The 19,568-nt window shown below is 40.6% G+C and overlaps 1 protein-coding gene across 1 annotated transcript in view; it reads right to left on the reverse strand.

Moving 5' to 3' along the window:
• Positions 1 to 19,568, reverse strand: part of ntrk3b (neurotrophic tyrosine kinase, receptor, type 3b) — a 126,600-nt gene that overhangs the window by 98,883 nt on the left and 8,149 nt on the right. The gene's annotated exons all lie outside the window — the stretch shown is intronic.

Below are 19,568 nucleotides of genomic sequence, written 5' to 3' on the forward strand. Positions count from 1 at the left end.
TAAGTTGTAATACTATTTCACAATATTACTGTTTTTTCTGTATTTTTGATCAAATAAATACAGGCTTGATGAGCAGAAGAAGCATTAAAGTAGTAATGTTTTAAGTAGTAGTATATGTATATATGTATATACGTATATATATATATATATATATATATATATATATGTATATATATATGTATATATATATATATATATATATATACATATATATATATATATATATATATATATATATATATATATATATATATATATATATATATATATATATATATATATATATATATATATATATATAAAATAAATGCTGTCCTTTTGGATTTATTTATGTATGATTTAATTGAGTAATGACAGTTAAACTTTTAAGAAAATAGTTGGAAGCAATTTTTCAAAGCATTATGCCATACATTTTCTGAATAAATCCAAGTGAAAAGAGAAAGTTCATCCTTCAGAGTACGTCTGTAGGATTTTTTCCCCTCCCATTTATTGTCCACCAGGAAGAATTGCAGTCCGATTTCTTGGAAAAGTAATAAAAGACCTCTCCTGAACAAGCCACACGATTTGACGTATCATTCATTTCTGTAGCACAAACGGTGCATGATGAATTATGTGCAAAAGTTTAATACTTATGGTAGAGGTTTGTTCAAACAACTTACCCTTAGTATTAGCAATAATAAATGTGCTTGCATGCACAAAATACACTGATAAACAAAAAACACCACATTATAAAGTCCCAGCCATGCAAGAAAAAAATAATTATAGATTTTATAATCCTAGGTTTTTCTTTATCAGCCTTAATGTCAAAACATCAAGAGATATGAACACTTAAAAATTATATATATACAGGTACATACAGACTTTTTAAAAAGGCATTTAAATGCAAAACAAAAAAGGGATTTCAATTGGGTTCAATCACATTGATGCTAAATCCTTTCTGAATAAATCCAAATATCCAAGTGAAAATAATTTAAATTATGACAATTATCCCTGATCTCCCCTACTGTGTCACTGAAACACCATTATCAGTGTCAGAATCTGCTTGAAAACACAAATGCTTGCATTTGAAATCAGTTATTTCCAGGGTATGCAGCGGCACTGCCTTTATTTCCTATTCCACAGGCTTCTTATCTGCCAGCTAAAACAAACACAATCTGGACAGCAGTGTTCCAAGCAGGAGAAATCACAGATGTACCGCTGACAGAACACAACCACACACAGAAGCAAACATGCTTCTAGATCCACACACACCTTGACAATGCCACCAGCCCCTAGAAGCACAGTCCAGCACAGTACATCAAGTAGATTTAATCTTTCTGTTTACAGCAGTGGAGAGAGAGACACTTTACAAATGAGTTGCACTGCAGTTAATGTTTTACAGGCAAAGGCCTTGCTCCTTTACTGCCCATCGGTTTTATACAGCATCTTCAGGTCACTAATTTCCTCAAAGAGCTTTGACTGAGGATCAGCTTCAGCCCACCACTGAACCATGCCTAAGGCCAGTCAAGGATCAGTGGTTTTGCTTCGGGACCTTGGTCATTGGTCATTATGTGGCAATCCAGAATTATGGTAATTAATGGACAAAATTTATGTGTTTGACATTAACATATTTCATATATAGTTTTCATGTATGTGCTGTATGTATGTTTAGAATTTAACTTTATTAAATAAATAGAATTTAATTTTATTTATTAATTATTCCCAGTATTGGCAACAGTCCCCACCTTTTTTAGTACTTCAAAAGTTTGGTGCTGGAAATGCTGGAAATATATGTGGCCTTATGTGAGACAGCACTTCTGAGGTTTGTTCACATTTGTTACATGACAGTTAGAGTATATGCAGGATATTTTTTTCTTATCAATAGTTTACAAAATATATCAAATTGTTGTAATTTTATCATTATAATAAAATATTAAAATAATGATATCTTTTAGTTGAGTGATTTACAAATAATATACAAATCAGTTAGATTCATTAAAACAAAAAAGATTAGTTTATCAATCAAAATAATCTGCAACTATACTTTAACAATAATTTTTATATAGAGTATGCATGAATTAAGAAATAAATAATATTAATATTGCCAGTGATTTACATAATATACAAAGCAGTATATGTTGTGTTTGTTAATTCAGACACTGCATACTGGATATAGAGAAATCTATAACAATACTCTTAATACAATTATTTTTTATGTATTTATAAAAATGAAAACACCAATAGCCTTGTAAATGATAAATTATATTAATAATTCATAATATTGCTAACAACAGTGTCCCAAACTAAATCTTACTGCTAAAGAAACTTATCTTTTTTAGTTTAGTGAGTTACATCCGTAAGACTGAAAATATATTTTTTGTTCAATAATCAGATACAGCTTGCAGGATGCACAAAAATCTATAACTGAGTCTGGATGTCGTTGTTGTGATCCAGATGCATTGGAGCAACCCTGTTTATATCCTAAACCATGTGTATTATTCAAATATCAGTCAAAGGCTCTGAGCACATTTCATTTCAGCATCTGATGAAAAGCCTCTTTCAGGCTGTGTGCAAGTTCATGGCTGTTTTCTCCATAATCTTCTCTAGTCTCTCCATTGTTCCCAAAACCCATGCTTGGACATGATTAATAGCTTTGTTTAAATTATCTACAGCACAACTGCATAGAGCTTAATGGAAGAGCATTTAATAAAACAGATTGTCTCAGGTGTGCTCTTCAGGCATTGAGCGACACCTTCCTTTTCATCGCAGAGTCAGGCTTTGGGTAAAGAACCATAAAAAGCCGGAAGCCAAGTTTTTCCATTATCTTGCACTTCCATTCCAAGAATAAGTTAGTTGGTTAATATGTACTGTTTACTCTTCAGTGATTCTTCATTGGCGTTCCTTCTACGACTACATCCACATAACATCTGAATAAATGTAATTACTCGGAGACAGGTGTACAACGTGCCTAATTTCTAATGGATCTAGTCGATGAAATTACAGCTGGCCTCCATCTGTTGCTGATTTCAGGTTTCAATCCAGGATTTACATTTCCAGTGTATAAAAACATCATGCTTCACCTTTACCGCTAACAAACTATGAATCATTCGTAGGTGCCTGAGTGCAGATTTGCATTTTAAACGCTGGAAATTTATGTGGCCTTATGTGAGACAGCACTTCTAGAGTATGCAGGATATTTTTTCTAAATGAAGAACAACTGTGATTACAAGTAGCTGCACTTACATTTACTGAATAAAATGTGAGAGGTGTTTGTCTGTCCAAGTGCTTGGGTTTTGTAGAGGGTTGCCAGGCCACGCTATGTGCTTCCTATGGCTCCCAAGCTGGTTGTCAGCATGCTGCCAGAGTGTTTTGGATACTTACTAGGTTTGCTACTCTATTCTGGATGGTCAACAAAGCAAAGTATCTTCCTCAGCTTAATTCTGTAGGGGAATTTCCCCCCAAATGTACTGTTGTCAGGGGGAAAAAAGATCTGCTTTCTAGGAAAAAATAGTAGAACACCTCTCTTGAACAAGCCAGAAAATTTGAGGTATCAAAAAGGAGCACATTACAAAATTGACTTTTTTCTCCATGAGTCTTGATGTCAAAACATCAAAAGAACTGAACACTTGCAGCAAATGTTAAAACGTTTTTTTTTTTTTTTTTTACATTCAAAATGAAATTGCGCAAGGAAACTTTATCTCTGTGACTGGTGGTGTAACGTTACACAAATGATGTTCGTAAAAGGTGCACAAATGGGCCACAATGCATCAAACTGAAGAACAAAGTAAACACTCAATTGCTCTCTGATATGGATTGAGCTTTCATTGTTTTGAATCGGTTCATTTGGACAGTTCATATAAATGAACAGCTTCACAAAGATGACTCACTGAAATTAATTAACTCCTTATATTATGTAGGCTTACTATAAAACATAAATGAGGGTGTTTCGTTGCATGTGTTATACATATACATGTTCAAGTAAATTGAGATTGAATAAAAATATGCTTTGATTAAATTGTATAAAACATACCTTTAGGACCTGACAAACCTATAGTTTAAAGGAGCTATGTGGAGGTTTTTACTTAAAAAAAAATCTTTAAGATAGAGTTTTCATTTGTACATGTATGAGCCAACCATGATGTAAAAAAAAAAAAGAATGACACCTCGACTGTCCACCACGGTTGCCTCTATCAGCCTGTAGGCTCAATTGTGTGTGGAGGAGTCGGGCCTGAATTGGCGCGAAAATTCACAAAATGTGACTTCATGCGCGTTCTCGTCTACTTGGGCTTACAGCCGTACGGCACGCCAGCCATTATAGTAAGCAGCGGCAATAGTGTTTTCAAATGGACTCTGCGGATGGAAAGAAGCGACCAGCCTCCAACACAATTCAGACACCCACGGACACTCCTCGTAAGTAAAAAAAAAAAAGAGTGTGCACACTGAGAACGAGCATGAGACTGGCTGCAGTTCCTCTAACGGCCACTGGTGTCAGTAACGGTTAGAAATTTCAGAACCTTCGCAATGCTCCTTTAAATGCTTAAACTTTTGATTTGCTTGACAAAATACACTTTTTGAAATGAGCTTTTATCTGGATAGGCAGATACATTTTGAGACAGCAAGGACTATATTAGATACAGCAGCTGAGAATCGAAACTCGGAAATGAGTGAAATGTGTATCGACTGCTTTGCTCACTTTAGACTTCTAAAAGTATTGAAACATTGAGCTTTCGGATCAATTGGTCTGACTTCCTCAGGAATAGGTGTTCAATAGAGGTATATACACAATATTTTCTCACCTCTAGTACATACACAGGACAATTAAACTGTCACCAGTGACCTTTCAAAACGTGCAAATATCTCCCTATTCACTACACATCTTCATAAGATATCAGACATCAGAACAACATGCGTTTATGTAATTGATTTAGAACAGATTTTTACACCTGAAAAAATCCAAGATCTATTCTTACAAGACATGATAAATTTTAAAGAAAGATTGTAAATCTGGCACTTTTGGCCCCTAAGATCTTACTGACCCCTGACTTCATGATAAAAGCTCCATCATAAAAGGAATAGTTTACCCGAAAGTGAACGTTTTCTGAAAATGTACTCTCCCTCAGAACGTCTAAGATATAGATGAGTTTGTTTCTTCAACAGAACAGATTTGGAAAAATTATAATTGCATCACTTGCTCACTAATGGATCCTCTGCGGTGAATGGGTGCCATCAGAATGACAGTCCAAACAGCTGATAAAAACATCACAATAATCCTCATGAGCTTTCCAGCGCTGGAGAGAACTCAAGGAGCGGGAAGGCCTGCAACTGGAAGCCGAGGTTGCTTTGTTTCTTCTCGATAGGTGAGTAACATTGGCTTTGCTGTGTTTCACAGTAAAACACACCAAAACACATTCGACCTGTATTACCATAGTAACACAATTGACATCATACCCTTTTCTGGCTGGCACAGTAGATTCTGCCATAATCGTTGCCTGGTTTACGTCAAAGATTAAAGATTGCCAAAGACGTGTCACTCGTACAGTTTTGAATAGGGGAAAAATGCAACGCTCTATATGGCCGCTCAATTGCAGGAAGCCCCGCCTTCTGAATGAAAGAGCCAATTGCTAATACGCACAACTGGCGCAGCATCATAGAATGTCTATGAACAGATTCACGCCCACTTTAAGGGGAAAACAAACCGCCATACAGTATTGGATCGAGGAAGTGGACTAACCTTACATCATGACAAAGAGTTATTGTGTGGTTGAGTGCACCAATAATTTTTGTAAAACCCCGAATTTGAAGGTCATGGCTGCCTGCCATCATCATCAATATCTTGCTGTTATGGAAATATCATGAATTATGTATGATGCTAATCGAAAGCTAAGCCAGGCTAGTTGTATGGCTGGACAGAAAAGTGCACTCAGTACGTTACTCTAAATATAAACACATACATTTAAAGATGTTTACTTTCAAATACGAAGTAAAATCAGTCACTGGCTTACCTGGTGACCTGATGAGGTATGAGTAAATGTCCAGGTAAGACTCTGGCCACTGGGTGAGGTTGTTACACCAGTTTGACACTGGGAGAATGAAGGGATGTGTTTTTAAATTGAACAAATTAAGTTTGTGGATGTATCTTTCATGCTCTGTGGCAGGCAGGGTGGACATATAATTACTTGACATGTTTAGTCTTAGAGATTTCTTAAAGTTATTCACGTCTGCCGGCTGTGTACCGACGTTGCTTTTTTGCCACTAATTTGTATGGAAGTCTATGGGAAATCTAGTTTATTTTCCCCTAAAAAGGGGCGGTGATGAAATTGACAGTTACGTTCCCGGATGTGCCAGTTGTGCGTATTGGTAAAGTCAGCGTGTCACTGCAGCTGCCGTTAGCAAGTCCTGGTTGCTATAGAAACAGTTAGCGTTCTGAGCGAGCAGCAACCTCGTGCTCTCTCTCGTGAAGCCAATAAGGAAGTGACAAAATCTGCAATTCATCGACTGGCCGCTTGAGGCTGGCTGAAAAAGGGAGTCAATCCCATAGACTCCCCATGTTAAAATACCCAACTTTACAGCAGAAAAAAACATGTTTACAGCCTGGTTCAAAAAATGATTTTGGTCTATATTGCTAATTTTTCCCTTAATGACAACTGTGAGGGGGGTGAATTTTTTTTAAACTCATCCGTTTAAATTATATTAAGACTTAAAATTCTGCATAATTAAGGGCGTGGCCACTTGAGTGACAGGTGGATTGCCGCTGCTGACAATGCCGTCGCGCTAGGTGGGCGTGGCTTCAGCAATCAGCTCCCGCCTTTTTGCCCATTTTCGATTATCCGGGAGAGTCGCGCGGTGACGCGCTGCCAAGATGGCGACGGCACGCTCTGCACACTTTGCGCTTCAAAACCGCTATTGAGGAGTCTATGGGTGACGTCACGGACACTACGTCCATATTTTTTTACAGTCTATGGTTCTGAGACATGCGCTTAGGACTGTGCATGCGCACTGGCTGATCTAGCCTGAGAAATAAGCTTTTTCATAATGCTTTTTGAGCAAAAGAAACAATATTTATTACACAGTTGTTGTCACATTTCTCTGATGATTTCAAATATGAAATTTAATTTTAATCTTAGTGAACAGTTTTGCTTCATTTCAAAGATGGCCGCCGAGTGACATGACCTGTCTTAAAGAGACTTTGGTTACGTTCGTATGTGTGGGATGGATCTATCAAAATAGGGGCAAGAACCTTTTGGGGTAGGGGTATGTTGATTTGAAATATCAGCATTGGCTACCAGAAATCACTTAACCCTTGTGCGTTGTTGGGGACGTTTTCGTCCACTAGGGGGTAAAGTTGAGTCTTATTTTGGCCACAACTTTCTCTGTGTTTGAGCTAATGGAATGATTTTTGGTGACAAATCTCATTTTGACCCATATTTTGGGAAAATGCTTTGAAATTTTTCAAAAACTCAACGGTACACTGTGGGCAAATTCAGTACCCTTTCGGGATGTTCGTGGATGAAAACATCCACTAAATTAAACTGCTGTAAAAATGTATCAGATAAATATTTTTTTCAATTTTTTTTGCATAAATCTATTAATCAACCTCAGTCCTGATCAAAACTACCAATTTTTTAAAAAAATTCCAAGATTTTAACTTTTTAATTACCAAGTTCATAAATTATGTCACTGATTTGGGAAAAAAACACACAAAATTACATATTTTCAATATAAAAAGTGATTGTGGACTGGATTTTTTTTTACCTTTTATCACAGTCTTGGGCATGTCAAAGATTAGTAACAAGATTGGCTTTGATGCATTGTTAGTTTTTGTGCAGCATTAGATTTAAATTTTTTCTCCCTAATTTGTTGTTGGTGGCTGTTTTTGCCCCATTGACTTCCATTATCGCGACATTTTTTGATTGCAAAGCCATGACACCATATAATCATGCATTCTTGATTGTTTGTGGTTTTCACTTTTGGGAAGAGGTAAAGAAAATTATTTTTACAGTTGATCACTAGGTGGGACCATTAACCCTTTAAATAGGCCTGTGCAAAAAAAGGCTTGGTTTCTGGCTTGTATATGGAGTATAACAGCAAATTATAGTGTTTGTGTGTGTGTGAGATTCTTGATTGTTGGTGGTTTTCCCTGTTGGGAAGAGGTAACATTTGTTATTTTTTACAGTTGATCACTAGGTAGGACCATTAACCCTTTAGACAGGCCTGTGCAAAAAAAGGCTTAGTTTCTGGCTTGTATGGAGTTATATGGAGTATAATAGCAAATTATGGTGTGTGTGTGTGTGTGTGTGATAGAGAGAGAGAGAGAAAGAGAGGGTGTGAGAGAGACCTTTGTGCACTTACCTTGATGTACAGTATCTGAAAAAATCAAAATATGCACCTCATGCTCTCAGAACTACATGGAGTAAACAATAAAAAAAGAAGTGTGTTTATGCACCTGCTTCCTTTTGATGGTGAAAAGTACAGATGGCCTATAAGTGAAATGCTCCTCTTTTCTTGATGGTAAAGCCAGTTTAAAACCTTAAAATCCTGTCTAAAAATCATAATGTATTATGACCCAAAATGCAATACCAACTTCAAATAAGCTGCAGCTCGCTGGAGGGGTCACGCTACATAATCATTTCTAAAACTTTGGTACAAGTCAAGCCCTTTCTCGTGTTGCTTGCTGCTCTTCTCACCATTAAATGACCAGCACGATGGCATGCAAGTGTTTAAATCCACGTACTTTGCTTTTGTTTAGTCTATTCGCTTGTTAAGTCTGACGTCACGTAGCAGCGCTTCCGTGTCCAAACGCTCTATCAGTTACCACGAGAAAACAACAAAAGGTGCTAATATAAACTCACAATGTGATAGAATACTAGCGAAAAAGTTATAATATTAACCTTTAACTCCATACCGAAGTACCAGATAGCCAGACAATGAAAATATAAATATAAAAAAAATATATAAAAATTATTTGTGTTTGGGACGCTGTGAGCACGGAGACTGTAGTGTATATCGTAAGTTTAAAAAAGCGGTCAACTTAAATTATCAATATGAATAAACAGTGCTCATAAACGGCTGCTGAGGTCATATTCTCAAGTGAAGCGAGTTGAGGCCTGGACCTGGAAACAGCGCTTCTTACGTCATCACTTAACAACCGAATACTTTCACCACCATTAAAAGGCAGCAGGTGCATAAATACACTTTTGTTTACTCCATGTAGTTCTAAGAGCTGAGGTGTACATTGTGATTTTCTGAAATACATTAAGGTAAGTGCGCAAAGGTCTCTCTCACACACACTCTCTCTCTCTTTCTGATACACACACATATACACACTCAATATAATATGCTGTTATACTCCATATAGCTTCATATACAAGTCAGAAACTAAGCTTTTTTGCACAGGCCTATCTAAATGGTTAATGGTCCCACCTAGTGATCAACTGTAAAAATAACAAATGTTACCTCTTCCCAACATGGAAAACCACCAACAATCAAGAATCTCACACACAGACAAACATTATAATTTGCTGTTATACTCCATATAGCTCCATATACAAGCCAGAAACTAAGCCTTTTTTTGCACAGGCCTATCTAAAGGGTTAATGGTCCCACCTAGTGATCAACTGTAAAATTAACAAATTTTACCTCTTCCCAAAAGGGAAAACCACAATAAATCAAGAATGCATGATTACATGGTGTCATGGCTTTGCAATCAAAAAATGTCGTTATAATGGAAGTCAATGGGGCAAAAACAGCCACCAACAACAAATTAGGGAGAAAAAATTAAATCTAATGTTGCACAAAAACTAAAAATGCATCAAAGCCAATGTTGCTACTAATCTTTGACATGCCCAAGACTGTTATAAAAAGTAAAAAAAAAATCCAGCCACAATTACTTTTATATTGCAAATAAGTCATTTTGTGTGTTTTTTTCCCCCAAATCAGTGACATCATTTATGAACTTGGCAATTAAAGAGTTAAAATCTTGGATTTTTTTAAAAAACATTTGGTAGTTTTGATCAGGACTGAGGTTGATTAACAGATTTATGCAAAAAAAATTTGAAAAAATTTGAATCTGATACATTTTTACGGCAGTTTAATTGAGTGGCTGTTTTCATCCCGAAAAACTCGAAAGGGTAGTGAATTTGAACAATCCACAAGGGTTAACCCACTTTTAATCCATCACTTATGGCCAAAATATGCTTGATCTGTGCACATTTCTCTCCTATGACAACTTTTTCACTGAAGGAAGCTAAATTGTGGATAGAGGACACTGTTGAATTTGTGCAATTTGTTTTGTTTGTGATTACTTTGTTTTTCTAAAACATATTAGTTGTGTGGAATTATTTATCAGGCATTTAGACTCTCATTCTCATGGCACCCATTCACTTCAGAGGATTCATTGGAGAGCAAGGGATGTAATTATAATATCTCCAAATCTGTTCTGATGAGGAAACAAACTCAGTTGCATCTTGGCAGGCTAAGGGTAAATACAATTTCAGCAAATTTCCATTTTTGGCTGAACTATTCTTTTAAACAGGGGCCAGTTGCATAATCTTAGCCTCTATGTTACGACAATGCCTTAAGAACTAGTTTGACCAACTAGCAGGTACCCAAGGGGTAATCAGTCTTATATTTTGGATTCATCTTAAACTTATCTTAGTTTTTAAGTAACCAAGTTTTAAAATTTTAGACCTTAAAGAAAAAAAAGTGATGACTTTTAAGACTCATCTAAACCATTTATTCAATGGATCCAGGTAATTCAATTCACCCAAAAAAAGAATACTGTTTACTCTTTACTCACCGTTAAGACATTCCAACCCCACATGACTGGACCTAAATTTCAGTTTGTTCCTCACACAACATTATATGGACTACTTTTATGGTACCCTTTTTAAATGCTTTCCTGTTGTTTCTTTTTTTGTTTTTTTTTTGTATGTTTGTTTTTTTGTAACTGTATAACCGTTTAAAAAAAATTCATTTTGTTTTACATGAAAGAAAAAACAAGGTTATACAGCTTTTTAATGACATAAAGGTGAGTCTAAAACTTTAATTTTGTAGTGAAATATTCTTATTCCAAAATGTTCTGAAACATCTGACTCTGACCAGCAAAAAAAGCAATTACACATCCTCAAAGAAGATTTCCTCCATGTTAAGTATTTTTGATCCAAAGTGCTGCTGGCATATTATCGAAGCTAATGCACATAAAACCAAACTAACCACGTCTAGGCAGGCATGCATTTAGGCCATGTATCAGTGTGCCTCAGATTAACTGTGTGCAATGCATCGCAGCTTCATGGTCCATGGCTAGAACTGGCAGTCTAAATATAGGCACAACAAAACCCCTCCTGAGCTGTATCTACATTCTGCACAACTCTACCCTCCATCCACTCCTGAGCTTCAGCCAAAATGAAAATGAGCATAATTAGGTCCCATGAGGCAGAGAGCATTAGACAGAGCAGCAATAGTGTTGGAATGCCAATGTCACTTGCCATGCCAAAGGCTACAGCGAGCACTTGTTTGGAAAACCTGCACGAGATGACTTCCTTAACACAGAATAGCAGGCCATTCTGATTTCCCGCACTTATCACAGGAAAAACAGGCCAACATTTTTCTTTCTGGTGAGGGGAATATATCAAGAAAATACAGCGATGGTCATTGACTCAGAATGTCTGGCTGTGGGGTTAAAATTAAGATTTTTCACATATATATTTAACATCTGCCATTATAAACAGAATATATATAATACACCATTCAAGAGAGACTTAATGTTTATGTTGTTGGTGAGACTTAATGTTTATAAAAATAAGTCTTAAACATTTTTTTTTTCATCAAAAAATGCAGTAAAATCAGTAATACTGTAAAAACGTAATATATTCTTTTTGTATTTAATATTTTAAAATCCAGTTGATTCCTGTGATAGCAAAGCTGATTTCTATATATGTGACCCTGGACCAAAAAAAAACAGTTTTACGGGTCAATTTTGTGAAACTGAGATTTATAAATCACATGAAAGCTAAATAAATAAGTTTTCCATTGATGTATGTTTGTTAGGACAGGACAATATTTGGCCAAGATACAACTATTTAAAAATCTGAAGGTGCAAAAAAATCTAAATATTGAGAAAATCTCCTTTAAAGTTGTCCAAATTAAGTTCTTAGCAATGCATAATACTAAACAAAAATTACGTTTTTATATATTTAGGGTAGGAAATTTACACTATTCATAGAACATGATCTTTACTTAATATTCTAATGATTTTTGGCATAAAAGAAAAATCTATAATTTTGACCCATTCAATGCATTGTTGGCTATTGCTACAAATATATCTGTGCTAATTGCTACTCAAGAAGCATTTCTTATTATTATAAATGTTGAAAACTTTTGTGCTGCTTAATAGTTTAAAGAAAACAGTGGTATTCCCAATCCATTAAATGCATCCTGTCTGAATTAAATTATTAATTTCTGTTAAAAAAAAAAAGTCTTACACCAAACCTTTTGAACGTTACTGTATCTGTACTGTATACAACTGTATACAAGAAGGTACAGCTTACTTTGAGGCAGAGGAAGGCAAGGTGAGAAAGAGGCTGACAGGACAGGAAGTCATTGGGAAGCACAGAGTGTGACACAGGAGACAGTGGCAGTGAGCACAGCAGAGGAGAGACAGAAACAGAGAGCCAGAACCTGTTTCCACTGTCTTTGAATAGACAAGTGAGACTGTCTGCTGTGGTGCCCTCACTAGGTAACAAGATTACAGTCACAAACTGGGCTGAAAGATTTATTGTTTAGGGGTGAATGAGCTTTATAAGTTTCCTTGGCATATTCATGTATTTTGTTGAGTATTTGCAAGGGGGAGATTGAGTCTCTGTATGTGTGTGTGTATGTGCTGGGGGGTAATATGTAAAATGAGCATTGCCTTATTGCACTGAATTACATTACTAATATTGCTTCATGTTTCACCAGATCCAAACCTCAAAACATGTTGCAAAGAATTTCCTAAGTTCCCAACAGCCTAGAATTTGTAATGTTCAAATGAATGCTGTCAAACGATTAATCGCGATTAATCACATCCATGTTAAATATATAAACATAACATATTTTTCCAAAATATATGCATTCATGGGTGTGTTTACATATACATAATAAATATACACAGTACACACACATATATTGTGTACACAAAATCTTTTATTTCGGATTCGATTAATCACCATTAATTAACAAACTAATCTACTATTTTTAACTAATTTGACAGATTACATATAAATACTGTATTGTTTTAAACTTTCCACTGATGCTGCAGACTTTATTGGATGGGTGTCACCCTTAGATTTTTCACTGGCCACTACACTAAAAAATTAAATATTGCTGTCAATGGCTTTCTTGATTCCATGGTGCAAAACATCAGCAGCAGGGTGTCGAAGCAGGTACGGCTGTCAACAAGCCTTCTAGTACTATATCATGTAGCTCTTTCTTTTGTGCACTCAATATGTCTTGTCTTGAGTTGAGCAATACATGGCATATCCCCTGATGAGCATTCTAGCAGCCCATTGTTGTACGAGAAGCTTTTAAATAAAATACTGGATCACTGTTCTCTTTTGTACTGGCAAGAAGCCCAAAGCACCATACAGCATGCAAATCTGGGAAACTTTTGGCTGTGAAAATAAAGTGTGTTTAAAGCACGTCCCATCTGGGGTCCGGGTAAATACATGCTGTTTCTTCATAATTTGCAGCCCACTGGCTGGGACAGCAAACATAGTGTGTGTTCACTCACAAGTGTACAAGTGTAACTTCCTCTAGTAACTACAAATGAACTACAGTAACTACTGGTTCAAATGAAGTAAGGAAGGATATGCATTGTGAAAAATCATGCATCCCAAATGCGAAACAGTGGTTCATAAGTGTTGTGTCTCCATTGTGGTCCCTGTGGGACACATAAAAGCAGCTTTCTGTAACATTTGATCCTTTTCTTTTCATTATGCCTGCTTACACTGATCCTTTTGAGCTGAATCAAGGGGAAACACATACAAAGCTTCTGTAATCAACAGCTAAATTACTTATTTCAAAGGTTTATGCCCAAAAATAGGTGCTTTTAACATTAATGGCCCCGTTATGGACTGTAAAATAATGATCAAAACACTGTGCCAATCCTAACTAACCATGTGGCCAACCAGGAAGGTTCTATAATTGGTTGCAAATTAAAATACAGTATAAAATATTTTGAAATCCATTATCAAAACAGAAAAAGAGAGAGAGAGAGAGAGAGAGAGAGAGAGAGAGAGAATTACAGTATATTCTATATTTTTGAGAATGTTTTCAAATACTAAAAAACTGTTCTTATCTAAAAAATAGTTTCTTATACAATCACTTGTGAGTAACTGTGTGAGGAGAGTTCCCTTTCGAAAGGGAACTCTACACTACGTCAGAATGACGCTTTGGGGAATGCCTCAGGTGTGACAGGTGTCTGAAATCACTATCAAATCACGGCAATCATAATGACCGGCGACAGCCCGTGAATCATTAACGTGAATGATTAACGTGCGACCTGCAAGTATAAAAGGGAGCCTTGCAAACATGACAAACATCTTTTCGTCTTCAGGGACTGTCTGTTTGATATCGCTGGAAAAGTCGGCAAAGAAAATGAAACGCACGGAGAAGGCTGAAAGCTTCAGGAAGTGTGCGGATCCGTGCCCAAGGTATTTGACGCCGGGTGATTCACACGAACTGTGCGTTCTCTGTCTGGGCAAAGAGCATGCACAGGCGGCTCTTGAGGGAGCTGTCTGTGCAAACTGTGAGCGTTTTTGCTTTGAAAACGCTCCGCTCTCGTCTAGCCTTCTTCTCGAGTGAGGAGGGCTCACCATCTGTACCTCGTGGCTCAGGTCCCGCTCGCGCTGAGGCAGAGCGGCGACTCGCGTAATGGGGTTCCCAGAGGGATCTCGCCGATCGTCTTGAGAGGGGTGTAAACCTCTCAGATGATTCGGCGGATGACGAGGGTGAGTTGCAGGTGGATGACGAAGAGGATTTTTCTCCTACTGTTCCTGCAACAGATGCTCTTCAGGACGGGCAGGTGATGGATGATGAGGAGGTCATTCAGGTGGACCCTGAACCCTCTCAGCCACCCTGCCCCGTGTATGCTGAGCTGCTGGATGTAATGGAACGCGCCACTGACAGGTTGCAACTGCCATGGCGGCGCGTTAGGGGAGAAGTTGTTCGTGGCAGGCTGGACGATCGATTTCTCCCCGGCCATAGACCACCAGCTCAGGCGAGCCTTCCATTTCTTCCTGATCTCCATACTGAGATCGAGAGGGCATGGAAGAACCCATACTCTGCTCGGATCCACCGACATCAGCGGGCTAGTTTCGCTGATGTTGAGGGGATCGGCGAGTATGGGTATGTGTCGATGCCGCCCATTGACGAGACGTTTGCGAACCATCTCGTGTCTGGGCGGGCGTCGACACTGAGTGCTCCAGCCCTGCCATCCAAACCGCTCAAGACCACAGCGCGTTTGAATGGCAGAGCATACACGGCAGCGGGTCAGGCCGGTGCTGCCCTGCACACTATGGCGGTGTTGCAGGCGTACCAGGCCGACCTGCTGGGGGATCTCGACCAGGGGGCAGGGCTGTCCCCTGAGGCGGTGGCTGAGCTGCGCCGCACCACAGATCTTGCTCTCCGGGCCACTAAACAGACTGCCGCTTCGATCGGTCGATCGATGGCGGCAATGGTGGCCACGGAGAGGCATCTGTGGTTGAACCTGGCTGGCATCGGGGAGAAAGAGAAGGCCTTTCTCCTTGATGCACCGGTTTCGCCCTCTGAACTTTTTGGCACCTCCGTGGAGGCGGTGGTTGGAAAGTTCAGGGAGGCGAAGGCGCGCTCAGCGGCGTTTAAGACCTGTATACCGCTGAGATCCGGATCCGAGCCCAGACAGGCGGGAGAGCCTGGCCCTTCACGACCTGAGGGCCGTAGACAGGGCCAGAGAGCTAGTGTCGCCTCTCGTGCACCCCCTCCATGTAGGAGCAGGTCACAGAGGAGGCGTGACTCCCGCAGGAAAAAGAAGGATCTGAGGGAGGTGATCCAGTACAAACGATCACAGCGTTAGTGATGGATCATCTCCTGGAGGGCTGTTACTATCCTAGCCCTCTCCTCTTTGTCCCGACTCCCCAGGCGTTTCTTACACCAGGCCTGGGGCTGGGTCTATGAGGGGAACAAGGTTCTGATGGCCCGCCTCGGCTTGGTTGGTGAGAGCGCCTCTTTCAGGCATGTAAGGTGATGGCCCCCAGGTTCATAGAGAACTCTCTGGCGAGTCTTCACTCTGCACGCCGCAGGTGAACTGGTTGGTTTTTAATATAATTTCTGTGTGTATACTAACACTGATTTGTATTTCTCTACAGACCTTGTTCCCTGTATAGACCTAGGGAGTCATTCTTAGAGGAGCAATGAGGTAAGGTATTGGAACTTCAGGGCCCTGAAGCCCCCCCCCCCCCCCAGCTTGTGGCTAGAACGATTTAGGGAGAAGCTCAAAAAAAGATTTGACTCCCGTGTGAGTAGGTGATGGCCTTCCTGTCATGACATTTTTATGCGTGGTGGGCCACCACTCATTTCTATGTTAGCCTCAGGGCTTTAAGCCGCCTAGGGGTAGAGTAGTTGGTCTTCCTTAAAAAAAAAGAAAACTTTTTTACTTTAGGTTTAGACTGACGCTGGCGCTTCAGATAGATCTTATGTCCTACCTTTCGGTTTGTGACATTGGTATCCTGAGTACTTCGCTCCCCTGGCAGTAGGTTGAGTGTTTCACAGCCTCTCAATCAAGTAGGCTGTGGCTCCTCCGAGCCCTCAGGTAGATCTATGTTTGTAGGTTGGCCCTAACCCGGGCCGCCTCTGTAGCTGGCCTAGGCTATGTTTGGGATGTTGGAGGCGTTTTGCTAAGTATAGCTGCCGCATTTTATTATGTGTAGGCTTCCTCCCCGAGATTTCAGCCTCCTCCCTTAAATGGGAGTTGTTGGCCAAAGCCCGCCCCTTTCACTGCATTCAGGGGTGATAGAGTAATGCAGGGTGGTAGTTGAGGTATGATCCTTCAGGCGGGTCAGGCTGTCTTTCGCTCTGCGATGTGATAGTTTGCCAGACCCTGCCGAACAGAGCTACTGGTTTTTAGGCCTCTAGAGCTGGCTCCACTCAGCCCGTTGAGCTGAACCGCTCGGACGATGGGTGAAAGTTGGTTGGCTTGCAAGCAAGCTCCGCTCCCCCAGGCTGGGCACAGGACAAATCCCTGTCACCCTTTGGAGCCACTTGCAGGCCCGCTCCCTGTCTAACATTTCAGGGGCATATGGTGTTACTCCCCCGCTAACGCAGGGTAGTTTTGAGTAATCCATTCTCAGCTCTGTATTATCTACCTCACACCATGATGGCTCCGGTTGAGCAGGGAGTTCTAACTACATTTCATTCCGGTATTTGAACTCCGCTCCCTTGAAGCCAGAGCATTGCCATGAGCTGATGCCCTTGCATTTAGTAGGTAGGCCCTTAAAATGGGGCCTCCACTAGGCAGAGTGGCGTATGTTGTACTCCCCTGCTATGAGGGTATTGCTTTTTGCTGAGTACACTGCCTTTGGCAATGTGATTAGGTACCAGGATGCTGTAAGCGCTGTAGTAACAGTTTTCTGCCTTGAAGGCTGCACAGTTAGGTAGTAGGCCCCAGCAGGCCTCCTTGACTGGGTAACCCCTAAGATAGGGCTCCTAGGCCAGCTCACCTTTGGTGGTTGGCCCTGGTAGTTTGGGCAGAAGACTCACTACCGAGTAGTAGGCCTTAACAGGCCTCCTCGGAGGTGGGTCACAACATTGTGGAGCATACACTAGGTCAAAACTTTAGGAAAGTTTTTTATTAGTAGGGTTCCAGCAGTGTTCATTAAAGTAGCAGAAAGACTCGCTATCAGCTAGTAGGCTCGACCGGGCCTCCCTGTTAGGCGAGTCCCCAGCAGCAGTACACATCCAGCTGATTAGACCGTTTCAGGAAGTAGGCCTCTTCAGGCCTCCCTGAAGATGGGCTCCCACATTTTTTGTGGAGATCAGGTAGTAGGCTTTACTAGGCCTCCCTGAGGGCTGAATCCCTCATACTGTGGTACTAAGTGGCCCTGAGGTTGAACTATCAGGTAGTAGGCCTCATAAGGCCTCCCTGAAGGCAAAGCCCCATAGACAGTCAACTGGACTGCCAGTCTGGCCCACTGTCAGCTGTGGTTTTCAGGTAGTAGGCCTCTCCAGGCCTCCCTGAAAGTAAGCTCCTTCATGTCATGGTTCTCTGGTAGTAGGCCTCACCAGGCCTCCCTGGAGTTGAGTTCCAACATACTTTGAGTCTCCACTTAATGTGGGTTTTCTGGTAATGGGTAGTAGGCCTCTCTAGGCCTCTCTGTAAGCGAACTCCTATGTACTGTGGTAGGCTTCACTAGGCCTCCCTTAAGTTGAGCTCCCAGGTTTTGTGGTTGTCATGTAGCAGGCCTCTCCAGGCCTCTCTGTAAGTGAACTCCCATGCGCTGTGGTTATCAGGTAGTAGGCCTCACTAGGCCTCCCTGAAGTTGAGCCCCCGCATACTGTGGTTGTCATGTAGTAGGCCTCTCCAGGCCTCTCTGTAAGTGAACTCCCATGCGCTGTGGTTATCAGGTAGTAGGCCTCACTAGGCCTCCCTGAAGTTGAGCTCCCACATACTGTGGTTATCATGTAGTAGGCCTCTCCAGGCCTCCTTGGAAGGTTAGCTCCCACTTACTGTGTGTTCCACTGAGCATGGGTTTTCAGGTAGTAGGCCTCTCCAGGCCTCTCTGAAAGTGAGCTCTCACGTTTTATGGTTATCAGATAGTAGGCTGCACCAGGCCTCTCTGATGGTGAGCTCCCACATACTGTGGTTGTCAGGTAGTAGGCCTCTCCAGGTCTCCCTGAGTAGTTTCACAGTGGTGCTGGGTTTTGTAAGCTAGTGGCCGCTTACTTTCAGTTTAGCAGACCTTATCAGGCAGCTACCAAAGGTGAGCTTGCGCCCTGGCTCGACTCAAGTTTTTATTCTCTGCTACGGGTTCCCTCCTGGAACCTCTTTATCTTGCTACAGCCTGGTTGCCTACCAGGTAGATCTAATGCTCCCCTCACTGAGGGTCAGTATGAGTATGTGGTCTCCTGAGTCTGATCAGTCGGTCGTAGGCCTCTCATGAGGCCTCCCAGTTAGATCAGTCCTTAGGCCCTCACAGGCCTCCTTAGTGTTTTGAAACACAAACACTGGGTTGATCCGTGGATCGAGTAGAGAAACTCCCCTCGCTGGCAAGGGTTGTAATGCACTATGCTGAGTCATACTCTCCAAGATATCCCGTCTCTGAGATCCGGTCCGAGTGGTTCACTGCCTGCTTCGCAGTCCCTCGGGTTGGATGCCTTCCTAAAGGCAAGTGTCTAGAGGCTCTGTCTTCGGACAGACAGGAAGTGGCCAGACTATAGTGTCTTGTATGGTGACACCAGGTCAGGCCTGCCTGGTGGCATTTCAGGTGGCACGTTCCCCTGAATAGTGACTGGCTGGGGTTCCCTCAGGTTCCCTAGCCACATTCCCTAGAAGGGACCCCTTCTAAGAAGTTGAAGTTGTG

This window comes from Carassius carassius, chromosome 3 (genome assembly GCF_963082965.1).
Source record: "Carassius carassius chromosome 3, fCarCar2.1, whole genome shotgun sequence".
NCBI classification, from domain to species: domain Eukaryota; kingdom Metazoa; phylum Chordata; class Actinopteri; order Cypriniformes; family Cyprinidae; genus Carassius; species Carassius carassius.